General features: G+C 37.9%; 1 long non-coding RNA gene across 1 annotated transcript in view; it reads left to right on the top strand.

The window, feature by feature from the left end:
• LOC140611991 (uncharacterized) overlaps positions 1–12,795 on the top strand; it is a 113,680-nt gene that overhangs the window by 33,849 nt on the left and 67,036 nt on the right. Inside the window, exons 7-8 of the long non-coding RNA XR_012013341.1 lie at positions 6,331–6,514; positions 11,317–11,513. This is a non-coding gene — a long non-coding RNA (uncharacterized lncRNA). The remainder of the gene's footprint in view (positions 1–6,330; positions 6,515–11,316; positions 11,514–12,795) is intronic.

Raw genomic sequence — 12,795 nt, 5'->3', positions numbered from 1 at the left:
AAAGTCAAAATAAAGGCCCAGATGGTTTAAGTATGAATTCTAACAACTCTCCAGAAACAGATTACCTGTATACAAATTATTGCAATAAATAAAAAGGAATTTTCTGCTCATACTTATTTTATGATATTTGTATAACTTTGATTATAAAACAAGATATATTAGGACAATACAAGGAAAGAAAATTATGAACATAGATATAAAATTACTAAAAATACCATTAAAAAAATTTGCAAGTGCTTATCATGATGAAATGTATCCCATCTAAGTTGATTTTACTCCAAGAATAAAAGACGTTAGGGATGTCGGGGTGGCTCAGCGGTTGAGCATCTGCCTTCAGCTCAGGGCGTGATCCTGGAGACCCAGGATCGAGTCCCACGTCGGGCTCCCTGCATGGAGCCTGCTTCTCCCTCTGCCTGTGTCTCTGCCTCTCTCTCTCTGTCTCTGTCTCTCATGAATAAATAAATACAATCTTAAAAAAAAAAGTAATTTTAAACCAGAAACTCTCCCTAAGTTAAAAAAAAAAAATCTATCAAACTCGCAGCAAGTATCATGCTTAGTGGTGATACATCTGAGAAGAAAACAGACTACACTCTGCTTGGCAAACGTGTTGCTTGTCTGGGGTCTATTTAGGATGATTGAAGAATATCCTCAACTATATATTTGAAGACTTCTAAGTGATAAACTGCGGTTCATGTCAGAAGAGCTGTGATCTACAGATAGTTTATTTTTAGGTGTCAAACAGTTCATTCAAGCACTTTCAGATTTCAGTGCTGGGAATTTGGTTTTGACATTTAGACAAAGACAGAGTGCTTATATTTTAGAGTATTCCAACTTAAATTCATCTTCTAATCTGATTATATATACATTTCATACAAGAGTTTATCCATATAATACATTGGGAAAATCCATAACAGAGGTATTGCTTTAACTTATGTAACAAGATAATGATTGTTGTATAATGTTATACTGAATCTTTTGCTATTGCATGCCACAAGAAAGAGCGATAGCAGATGTAAGGATTGAAAAGGGGGAACAGGTGGCTGGGATTCCTAGATTGTATGATTGTCAATCCAAGAGAATTAGAACCAATAAGAAAATTCAATAACTTTTACTAGATACAATGCAATTATAAAACAGCTAATGGCATTTTATTCAGAGACAAAAAGCAATTAGAAAATGTAATTAGAATAGAGATCCCACAGACAATGGCAAGAAAAATGATAAGGAATCTAGGAGTACCTTTAACAAAAGGTACTTAAGATATTATTTCTAAAATGATAAATTTTATAAAATCTAAAATTATAAAACTTTATTAAAATATGAAAGAAAATCTAAATAACTGAGAAGCAGTCTCTGTTGATGGATGAGGTTACCCAGTACCATATGACAGCTGCCTCTAAATTAATTTATAAACAATGGAATTTGAATGACATCAATAGTATTTTTATTTAGTTATTTAATTAATTAAAAAAATGTTATCTATTCATGAGAGAGAGAGAGAGGCAGAGACACAGGCAGAGGGAGAAGCAGGCTCCCTGCAGGGAGCCCAATGTGAGACTCAATCCCAGGGCCCCAGGGTCACGCCCTGAGCTGAAGGCAGGTGCTCAACCACTGAGCCACCCAGGTGTGCCAGATATTTTTATTTTTAGATTTATTTATTTGAGAGAGAGAGAGAGAGAGAGAGCGTGAACGGAGGGGCAGAGGAAGAGAATCTTTCATGCAGACTTCCCTGCTGAGGGTGGAGCCCTATACTAGGCTTGATCTCAGGACCTTGAAATCACAACGCAAAATGAAACCAAGAGTTGGATGCTTAACTGACTGAGCCACCCACGTGCCCCCCCTTTTTTATCTATCTATCTATCTATCTATCTATCTATCTATCTATCATCTATCTATCTATGAAAACTTGGGATCCTGACCCAAGAAAAATTTAAAGAATATGGACAACAGTCCTGATACTACATATCAAGAGTTAATTACTTTTAGTGTATTACTAAATATAGTGATCAAAACAAGTTTTTTAAGATTTTATTTATTTTTTCATGAGAGACACACACAGAGAGAGAGAGAGAGAGAGAGAGAGAGAGGCAGAGACACAGGCAGAGGGAGAAGCAGGCTCCATTCAGGGAGCCCGATGTGGGCCTTGATCCTGGGACCCCAGGATCACGCCCTGGGCCAAAGGCAGGTTCTAAACCACCGAGCCACCCAGGGATCCCCTCAAATAAGTTCTTGATGGAGATAGAGCTTTGGAACAAAACAAAAGCCCAGAAATACATTAATATAAAGTTGGTGCATTTATTTACTTAATACTTATAAAGCACTCTCCTTTGTGCTAGTGGGGGCTTCTTCAGGTTGTCTTCCAGGTTCCTTTGACGTGATCCTACTGGTCATTGATAACTTCCTTACTACTGACAACATTTTCCAGACTCATCCGGTACATTTCCTGCTCCTGACCTGGAATCAGCCATTTCTCCAAGAAGTCCTGATTTCTCTTATTTCTCTTAGAATTGCAAGACCATATCCAAATGTGAGGGGTGCTCATTGCTGTTGGGTTGGTACATGTTCCTAGGCCTTTTCAGTTAACACAGCTAAAAAATTAAATGTGTATTTTATATACATATATATGTATACAAACACATATGAGACATATGTATGCATGTATTCTATATATTACTATATTATATGTTATAGAATATTATATGTATTTAAAGATAGAAGCCTCAGTGTGAATTCAGATACTTAAAAAAAATTATTTATTTAATTTGAGACAGAGAGAGAGTGCATGAGTGTGTGGGGGCGGGGGTAGGGGCAGAGGGAGAGGGAGAGAGAATCCCGAGCAGACTCCCAGACTCCGTGCTGAGTACAGAGTCCCACTTGGGGCTCAGTATCATGACCGTAAGATCACATCTGAGCCAAAACCAAGAGTTGGTCACTTGACTGTACTATCCAGGCACTCCTATAATGATACTTTATTTTTTAAAAAATTGTAAAAAAAAAAAGATTTATTTATTTGAGAGAGAGAGTGTGTATGAGCTGAGGGGAGGGGTAGAGAGAGGAAGAGAGAGTCCTAAGCAGACTCCACACTGAGCATAGAGCCTGACTTGGGGCTTGATCTCACGACCCTGAGATCACAACCTGACCCGAAAACCAGGAGTTAGAGGCTTAATTGACTGCATCACCCAAGTGCCCCCCTATAATGATACTTTCAACTGAAATTCAGGAATGCAAGATTTTTGCTTTTGTTTTTATATATTAAAACTATATCTCCTTTGAGATTGGGAATCATGGTTGTCAAGGACACAAGGGATGGGGAAATCACAATATCCTATCATCACATATTTGCTTTATCCTCCATACAGAATCATCTAGATTTATCTACATGCAGAATCATCTTAAAATGATAATTCTAATACAGCCATGGCCGGCAGGATTACCGAAAACACTTAGTTTTTTGTAAATATTGTCTTTGCTTTTTGGCTTTTGTTATGTAGTTGTATTGTCTGCCTTCATATGGAGGTTTGGGGGGATTCAGATCCGTGTTGCTGCTTATATAGCAGTACATGCTAGCTCAGAATTGCCTTTTGAAAGTTCTGAAAATTGCTTGGAAAATTAAACATATGTAAAGAGTAATAATCCATTTGGCTGATTATTGTTCAGTCTAGGATGTACTTTATGATTTATTTCTAAAGGCCCTGATAGTACCATGAGTCCGTGTGGTGGGCCTTTCCAAACTAATCCTACTGAGGATCCCAGAAGAAGGTCAAGCAAACTATAATAGCAATCGGGGAGGGTCTTTGGAATTGTAATGAGTAGAGGGACCAACATGTGGCCTGGAAAGGTTTAATGTAGTCAATACTTTTCAGCTACCCTTCAGAACTACCCAAATAATGATACACTGTAAGTCAAAGCAGGGTGATTGCCATCTAAATGCGGCATTGAGAAAAAGGACCTGTTGCTTTCTCTCAACCAGATTGCTATTTCTATGCAGAAACCCTGGAGCGGCGCTTGCAGTAGTAGACATACATGTATTATGTTTTGGTTGCCTGTCACTCATTTCCCCTACTTTAGCGTAAGCACACTCATTTCTTTTTTTTTCTTATTGTTTAATTCATTTAAAAATAAAGTCAAAGTTTTAGAGCAGTTTTAGATTCACAGCAGAATTGAAGGGAAGGTATAGCAATTTCTCATATGCCACACACACGGCCTGCACACATGCAGAGCCGCCCTCATCAGCATCCCCACCAGCGTGGTATAGCTGTTACAGTTGGGGAGCCTACACTGACACACTCTGGTCACCCAAAGTACATAGTTTACATTATGGTTTACTCTTGATGTTGTATATCCTGTGGGTTTGGACATGCATCCATCATACGGTATCCTATAGACAGAGGATTTTCACTGCCCTAAAGATTTGTGCTCCATCTATTTATTCTTCCCTCAACCACGTCTTTTTATTGTTTCCATAGTTTTGCCTTTTCCAGAATGTCATAAAGTTGGAATCTTACAGTATGTAGTTAATTTCCTTTTGAAGAATTATCTCTCCCTCTAGAAATTTTCTACCTTTAGGGGATTATCTCCAACTAAGAGTAGGCATGTGACTCCAGCTAAATTAATCAGACTCTTACGGAATTTCCGTTACTGATGGGAGTGATACAGAAAGGTTCAAGATGGTAGGGGATTATTCATTCCAGTGATGGTATTGTGATGAGAATGCTGATTAATTCCCCGTGCCTTGGAGCTTCCCTGATTCTTTATCTTTTTTGCAGCTAGTTTGTCCAGTGTTACTGTCAATTTTGTGAGTTCTTTAATAACCACTTAGTATATTTATCTTCTGTTTAGAGCTGGTTTCTCTTATAGCAAACAACTGTATCTGATTCATTGGTGATCCCTCGAGTACATTAGAAATGTTCAATCTATTCAAATTGTATTTCTTCTTCCAACAATTCTTCTATCCTTATTTCCCTGCTTTATTAAAAATATACTTTAAAATTTGCTTATTAGTTATGTTTATTGTCTGTCTCCTCCTTTAGAATATATGCTTTATGAGGGCAAGCATTCTTTAGGTAAATCTGTTTCTTTGCATTGTGTATCCTAAGTACCTAGGGAGATTCCTGGAACATAATAGGTACTCCAGAAATATTAGTGAGTTTAATAAAGCTTCTAAGCCACTGTGTTTTAAGTCTCTTGATTGCCTCTGTATGGAGCAATGCTTTGTCTCAGTTCACGGTAAAATGGCGGCATGTTTTTGCTGCAGGTGGTTTTGGCATGTTATCCCTGTGTAGGTTGGGAGAAAATGTAATTACAGTGGAGGAGAATAACCAGTGGCTCTCCACCTCCAAGGAAATGAAAAAATAAAAAACAAAACTGAGGGCTCAAATGGATTTAGTTGATATCTTGATATCTAACATAAACCCGTTTTACTTAAGGGAAATTTTGGAAATACTAGTGTCATAATAAGGTAAAGGTATATTTGACTAAAGGACTCAAAAATAAATCATTCATTTTAAAAAATATTTTATTTATTTATTCATGAAAGACACACACACACACACAGAGGCAGAGACACAGGCAGAAGAAGAAGCAGGCTCCATGGGGGGAGCCCAATGCAGGACTCGATCCTAGGACCCTGGGGTCACCACGTGAGCTAAAGGCAGATGCTCAACCACTGAGCCACCCAGGTGCCCTGATAAAACATTCATTTTTATAAAAAATACAAAAAAATTGCACTTATTCCAACGAAATGACATAGCACCTAGCTAGACTGAAAGTCATAATCAGGGCAAGGGCCTTGGATTGACAAGGTCAGCCAGGAGAGGATAGCTAGTAGGTGATTTGAGGCATCGTTATAGAGAGTAAGCTCAGGATGAGGTTATTATCCGAATGTTACAATTGCTAGCAGAGGGTAAATTGAACAACTTATCTTGCACAAGAAAAAAGACTTAATATTTATTAGACAAGTCTTGTTTCACATAAGCTTTGCATATATTATTTTACATATGCCTTTCATATTTTTTTTCACATTATCCTCAAGTAAGTCCATGTCTTAGCACTTTCATTTTATAAACGGAAAAAACTGTGAATAAGAAAAGTTAGTTAACTTATAGTCACACAACAACAAAGTGCCGGGCCCAAAGTATAAATCTAAATCTCAGGTCAACTTAAATCTCCTGCTCTTCCTACTACATCATCTCTGACACAAGAAATTGAATCTAAAACTATAGAAAACAAACCACTTTCTGTGGGTAAAGATGGTGGATTGAAGATGTACAACAGCTACCACTCCTTTGTCAAAACCCAAACCTTTCTACAACAGTAATTTTTTTTTTTAAGTCATAAGAATGTGAGGACAAGAGAGCAAGAGAGGAACAACAGAATTTGGGAAACTGATAAGCAGACGGAAACGTGGTGATTGACTGAGCAGACTTAAGATAACCGAATCCCAAGCTGGCAATGGAAGAAGTGGAGTCATAATAAATTGATTTACACTGTTGAATCAACAAGAGCTGATACCTGAGTAAGTGAAAGGAGAATGGTCTGATTTTGAAGCAGTAGGCTCCCCAGGTCTACATTCACCTCTGCAGAGCTGTCTGATGGCTTGCTCCTTTCACATCCTGAAGACTGAAGATATGCTCTCTGGAGCAGGTGACGTAGAAAGTCACTGGAGGATTTCATGTACATTTGAGGACAGAAGCCATCCTGAAAGCAGGGGAAAGAGTTAAAGTTTGATACTCAATTGTGAAGCCACTGATTGTCTTTACCTGCACACCTCACAAGCTGGCAGCTGGCCCATATCCTGTAGGTGAGGCATTCAGGGGATTGTTCTCTGGGGATCAAAGCAGCCCATGGCTGTCCAAGAGGAAAGTCTTAGTGATACCATCGGGGATTCTTTACTGAAATAGTTTGCTTCATCAGAACTGAAGCCCATGCAAACTAGCTCCAATTTTGTGCTCAGAGCTTCTAATCAACATTTAAAAAATTTTTTATGGTTTTTAATGGTGGTAAAAAACATACAATTTCCTGTCTTCACGATTTTTAAATGTGTAGCTCAGCAGCATTAAGTATATTCACATAGAGATTGTTCAGTAGATCTCCAGAACTTTTTCACCTGGAAAAACTAAGTATATCCTTTGAACAACAACTCCCACGTCCCCTGCCCCCACCCCTGGCAACCATCATGCTCTGTCTCTGTGGGTCTGACTACTTTAGACACTTCTTAAAAATGGAGTGAAATAGTATTATCTTATTGTGACTGGCTTATTCCACTTAACATGACGTCCTCAGAATTCATTCATTTTGTAGCATGTGACGAGATTTCTTCCTTTTTTTTAAAAATTTTTATTTATTTATGATAGTCAGAGAGAGAGAGAGAGAAAGAGAGAGAGAGAGAGAGAGGCAGAGACACAGGCAGAGGGAGAAGCAGGCTCCATGCACCGGGAGCCCGATGTGGGATTCAATCCTGGGTCTCCAGGATCGCGCCCTGGGCCAAAGGCAGGCGCCAAACCTCTGCGCCACCCAGGGATCCCTCTTCCTTTTTTTAAATTAGAGACAGATAGAGAATCCCAAGCAGGCTCCACACCCAGCATGGAGCCCAGCGTGGGGTTTGATCTCACAACCTTGATGTCATGAGCCAAAATCAAGAGTAGGACAGTCAACCAACTGAGCCACCCAGGTGCCCCAAGATTTACAATTTTTCTTTTTTTTAAAGATTTTATTATTTATTCATGAGAGACACACACAGAGAGAGAGAGAGAGAGAGAGAGAGAGGCAGAGACACAGGCAGAGGGAGAAGCAGGCTCCCTGTAGGGAGCCTGACGTGGGACTTGATCCCAGGACCCCGGGCAGACGCTCAACTGCTGAGCCCCCCAGGTGTCCCAATTTACTCCTTTTAAAAGTCTGAATAATATTCCAGTTTCTAATCAGCTTTTAACATGCCACTCATAGGTGTGTGAGACAAGGTAGGCATCAGAAGAAAGCCTCTCACATGAAAAATTGAGAGACACAAATAAACGTAAGACACCAGATCATTCAGAAATAAGATCACGTTTTAAAAACTATCAATTAAAATGTCAGAGAATAGAAGATATCACATAGGAAGCAATAATGGAATAACCATTAGGAAAAAAAAAAACAACACTAAACATGAGAAAAATCCCCCAAACCAAAAATTCCCCCAAACCCCCAAAATTCCCTCCAAACCTCAGTGGTGGAAATATCAAGCTGAGGAAATTTTTCAAAAGTGGAGGAAAAGGAAAAGAAACATGGAAAATAAGAGAAATAAGATAAAATTAGGTCAACAGGTCAGAAAACCTAAAGTCTAAAATAATAGGAATTCTAGCTGAGACAATAGAGGAAATGGAGGGGAGATAATCAACAAACTAATATACAAAAATTACCCAGAATGGAAGGGCATGAATTTTTCATGAAGGATTCATATAGTTCCTTGCAAAATGGCTCACCAACATGAAATCTCAGGACAGCAGGACAGTAAGAGCACTCTACAAATTTATAGAGTGTTTAGAAAAAGATGAGAATGATGTCAGTATCACAGCAGCAGTGCTGGAAGCTGGAAGACAATGGAGAAAAATCTTCAAAACTGATAGAAAATGATATCCAATTTAAAATTCTGTACCCAGCTAATTTATTAACCATATATCTAATTAGTATTAAACTTGTGAGTGCCATGGCTCTACTTTATCATTTCATATACTGGGTGCTGTTACAGAAATGAATATAAAAGAAGATAGGTCAATTCTCTGTATTTTCTTTTTGTGTTGCTTTAAAATAAACTTTGATTTTAGTGTATTTTAGATTTATAGAAAAACTGTAAAGATAGTACAGTGTTCCCATAACCGCATAACCCCATACCTAGTTTGCCCTACTAACATCGTACATTAGTATGGTACGTTTGTCATAATTTTGGAACCATTGTTGATATGTTCTTTGTCAGATTTTCTTCATTTTTACTTTGTGTTCTTTTTCTGTTGAAAAAGATCCTGTCCAGGAACTACATTACATTTAGACATCACATGTCCTCAGGCTTCTCTTGACTATGATGGTTTCATAGACTTCCCGTATTTTTGATGACCTTGATAGTTTTGAGGGGTAGTGGTCAGGTATTTTTTAGATATCTCTGAATTGGGATTTATCTGATGTTTTTCTTATGATCAGACTGGGGTTATAAGTTCTTGGAAGGAAGACCTCAGAGTAAGGTGCCATTCTCATCACCCTGTAGGAAGGGTATGTAGTATCAGCAAACCTAATCACTGGTAATGTTGACCTTTATCACCTGGGTAACCCAGTCTCTCTTTTTCTTACTGTACTCATTCCAAGGAAGTCACTTCTGTAGCCCACACGTAGCAGATGGGAGTTAGGCTCCACATCTGAGGGTAGAGTATCTATAAAAATTATTTGAAATTCTTCTGCATGGTAGATTTGTCTTTTCCCTTCTCATTTATTTATTCAATAATTTATTTATATCAGTATTGACCCCTGGGTATTTACTTTATACTATGGATTATAATCCAATATTTATATTTATTTTGTTGTGTATTTCTTTTTGTAGCACTTATTTCAGAGATGCTGTGTCACAAAGACCCAGAAAGTCCCAGTTGTCTTTCTTTGAGTCTATAGCCTTTAGTCTAGATCCCAAAGCAGATAAAAGTGATGAACTGAAAAAATGCCCTTCTACTTGTATACAAGTCACAGACTTTTATGAAAACAAATGCAGTCAGCGTTCTCTGTTAGCAATGAAAACCATTCCAAGCACAGTGCCTGTGGAGCTTACGATCCATTCACTTACTGTAATGCCATTTCCCCTGAATTAGGTCTGTTGAGATAAATTTATGTTGTAGTTAACCTGAGCTGCTATAGAACTTGAGCCATTAAAATGCCTCTTACTGTACTGATTATCATTTGACTCATACCCCTGTCAAGCAATATATGTAGGGAAATGTGTTTTCTTTAATTTTGCAATGACTTTATAGCAGAGAATTACATTTAGAGCTTCTTCAGCAGGTTTATAAAAAAACAATCTTCACAAGATTTAGATACTCTGAATATTTCTTTTGGAAATATATTTGTTGTTTTCATTCTCCCAAGGAATTTCTCTATCTGTGGTCCTCATAGACTTAGGCTGTACATCTTCAATCATATAAAGTACGATAATTGTTCAAAACAAAGACTCATGACAAGTCATTAACCTTGGAAAGGTTACACAGAACACTGTAGAATTGCAGAAGAAGAACAACTTTAATGTGAATGTTTCTTCAATTTCATCATTCAGTGTGAGGATTTCTATCAATTGCTGCTATAAGGCATTTATCAAATTTAAGAAATTTCCTTCTATTCCTTGCTCAATAAGGTATCTTAAAATTTGAGAATTAATGTTGAATTAATCAAGCACTTTTAAAGAAAGGGTCATTTTTCTTTTCTCCTTTAATCTGTTAATGTAGTAATTTGCATCAGTAGATTTTCTGCCTGAATTTTCTATGTTGGCCATTCTTATATTCCTGGGGAAAAATGTTACATGGTTCATATAAAATATAAATTATTTGTTCCTTGAGGAGTTGGTAATGCTTTCTTATAAAAAGAATCCTGGGCCAGCATCCTTACCATTGGACAGATCTTTTACTACTTAAAAAGATTTCTTCCACATTTATTGGTCTATGTAGTTTAATAAGTCTTCTTGAGTTAATTTTGTTAATATTTTCCTAGGTGATCACTTCTTATATCCAGATTTTCAAATTTATTGGTACAAAGTTGTACTATATTATCCTGAAATAAAAATAATATTCCTTATATATATCTTATCTTTCTTGATCCTGTCTAAATGTTGTTATTTGTGTGTTTTTCTTATTTTATTTAAACTTACCAAGGTTTGTCTATTTTATTGGTCTTCTCCAATAGCCAGTTTTGAATTTACTTGATTTATTGATTTCTACTTTTTTTAAAAAATAAATAAGAGGGATCCCTGGGTGGCGCAGCGGTTTGGCGCCTGCCTTTGGCCCAGGGCGCGATCCTGGAGACCCGGGATCGAATCCCGCGTCGGGCTCCCGGTGCATGGAGCCTGCTTCTCCCTCTGCCTGTGTCTCTGCCTCTCTCTCTCTCTCTCTGTGACTATCATAAATAAATAAAAATTAAAAAAAATAAGATAACACAACAAATAACTATTTAAATAACTTAGTCCTTTGTGGGAAAGATTTTGACTGGAACTGTATTGGTGATGGAGAAAACATCCAGACCAGCCCTGCTGCCCCTCTCCTTGACAAAAATGAAAGTCTCGGGTTGCTTAAATTGCTCTATTTTCTTTTTTCGTAGGAGAGCAACTGTATTGGATAGTGGTATTCACAGATTTGCAGACTTTCAAAGGTTTAAGGATATGTACCACGAGGCTGCCAGTGGTGTTTTGTCTTTAACAAACTGGCTTTGCTGGAACTGCAAAGATCCCACGCGCAGAAGATGACTGCTGCTTTAGTTACTGCTGTCAACTTCTCCGTAATGCATAAAATTCTAAGGTAATGAGGAGAGTTATAATGGGTAGTGGAGAAGTCCATGTGGGTAAACCAACTTCTATAGCAAAATAGGTAAATGATTTTACACTATGATTTTGTATCCATTATTGAGTCTGAAACACACAGAACACTAGCTTCTTAGTGACACTTGAAAATAGCTGTATCAGTCCTTTACTGCCTCTGGAGTCTTTTTATGACCATCCCTGCCGAAAAACTTCAATATTGAGGGAGAAAATAGAAGTATTCGCATTTGGAATTAAGTTTTCCATCACTTTCTATCTTTATTCTTACTGATACGCATTTGTGCAAACATGAAAGCCAGGATTGATTAGAACAATAATTTTGTGGCCCACAGAACACATGCTAAATCAGCACTCTTGTCTGGAAGCTGGACATTTATCTTTCCAAGCCAGGCTAACACCTAATTGTCTCCACATTGTGAGAAGTGTAAAGGCCATCACGACAATGGGGCAGAAAGTTGAGCCAACTCGATTTATTTAACACCTCATAACACTCGGGAGTTTTTCTTCACTGCCCAGGCTTGTAAAATTTATTATGAACCTTTAATCCCTCCCCCTGCTTTCCTGAGGGCTTTAAAGTGAATATAAAACAACAACAAACAGAGTCTATAAAAGCATTTCCACCCCCGCCGCACATGTTGCCGGCAGCTCGTCAGTGTCCCTAAGAACTTGTCCAGGTCGCGGGCGCGTCGGCCAGTTTAGGCCAGGCCTGCCTGCACTCCAGCTCTCTGCGAGCGGGGCCTTCCCAGCAAGCCGGCGATTGTGGGGATGGCAGGCCTCATTCTGTCTTTGCTGCTTAAATATTTCTATTACAAGGATAACACAGTCACACAATTAAAAAAAAAAAAACAAATACTATTACTTTTAACACAAAGACGCTATATTCACATGGAAAAAAATTAAAACATTGCAGAAAAGACTAAACTGAAAAGTAAAATTCCCTTGTTTTCATCTCTGCCTTTGCTCCAAGATACTGGTTTGTCGTTTTTTAAGTGTGAGACATGAGTATTGTCTAAGAGTGTCACCGATTACTTCAAAAGGTTGGACAAAACCAAAGTAATCAGGCTTCGGCATCTAGATTCTAATGGAAGAACAAACGCAAAACAAAACAAAACAAAACAAAAAATAAAATAAAAACCAGGAAAATTCCTGTAATGTAGAATTACGAGGTGTCATTTCCAAAGGCAAAAAATGGTGGCTTACTTCTCTTCCTATCCCAGTAAAGAATTAACGGTGCGTATTATTACCCTAAAGGGGGGAGATCC

This window comes from Canis lupus, chromosome 20, assembly GCF_048164855.1.
Source record: "Canis lupus baileyi chromosome 20, mCanLup2.hap1, whole genome shotgun sequence".
NCBI classification, from domain to species: Eukaryota; Metazoa; Chordata; class Mammalia; order Carnivora; family Canidae; genus Canis; species Canis lupus.
This window is presented reverse-complemented; position numbering and strand designations above follow the sequence as displayed.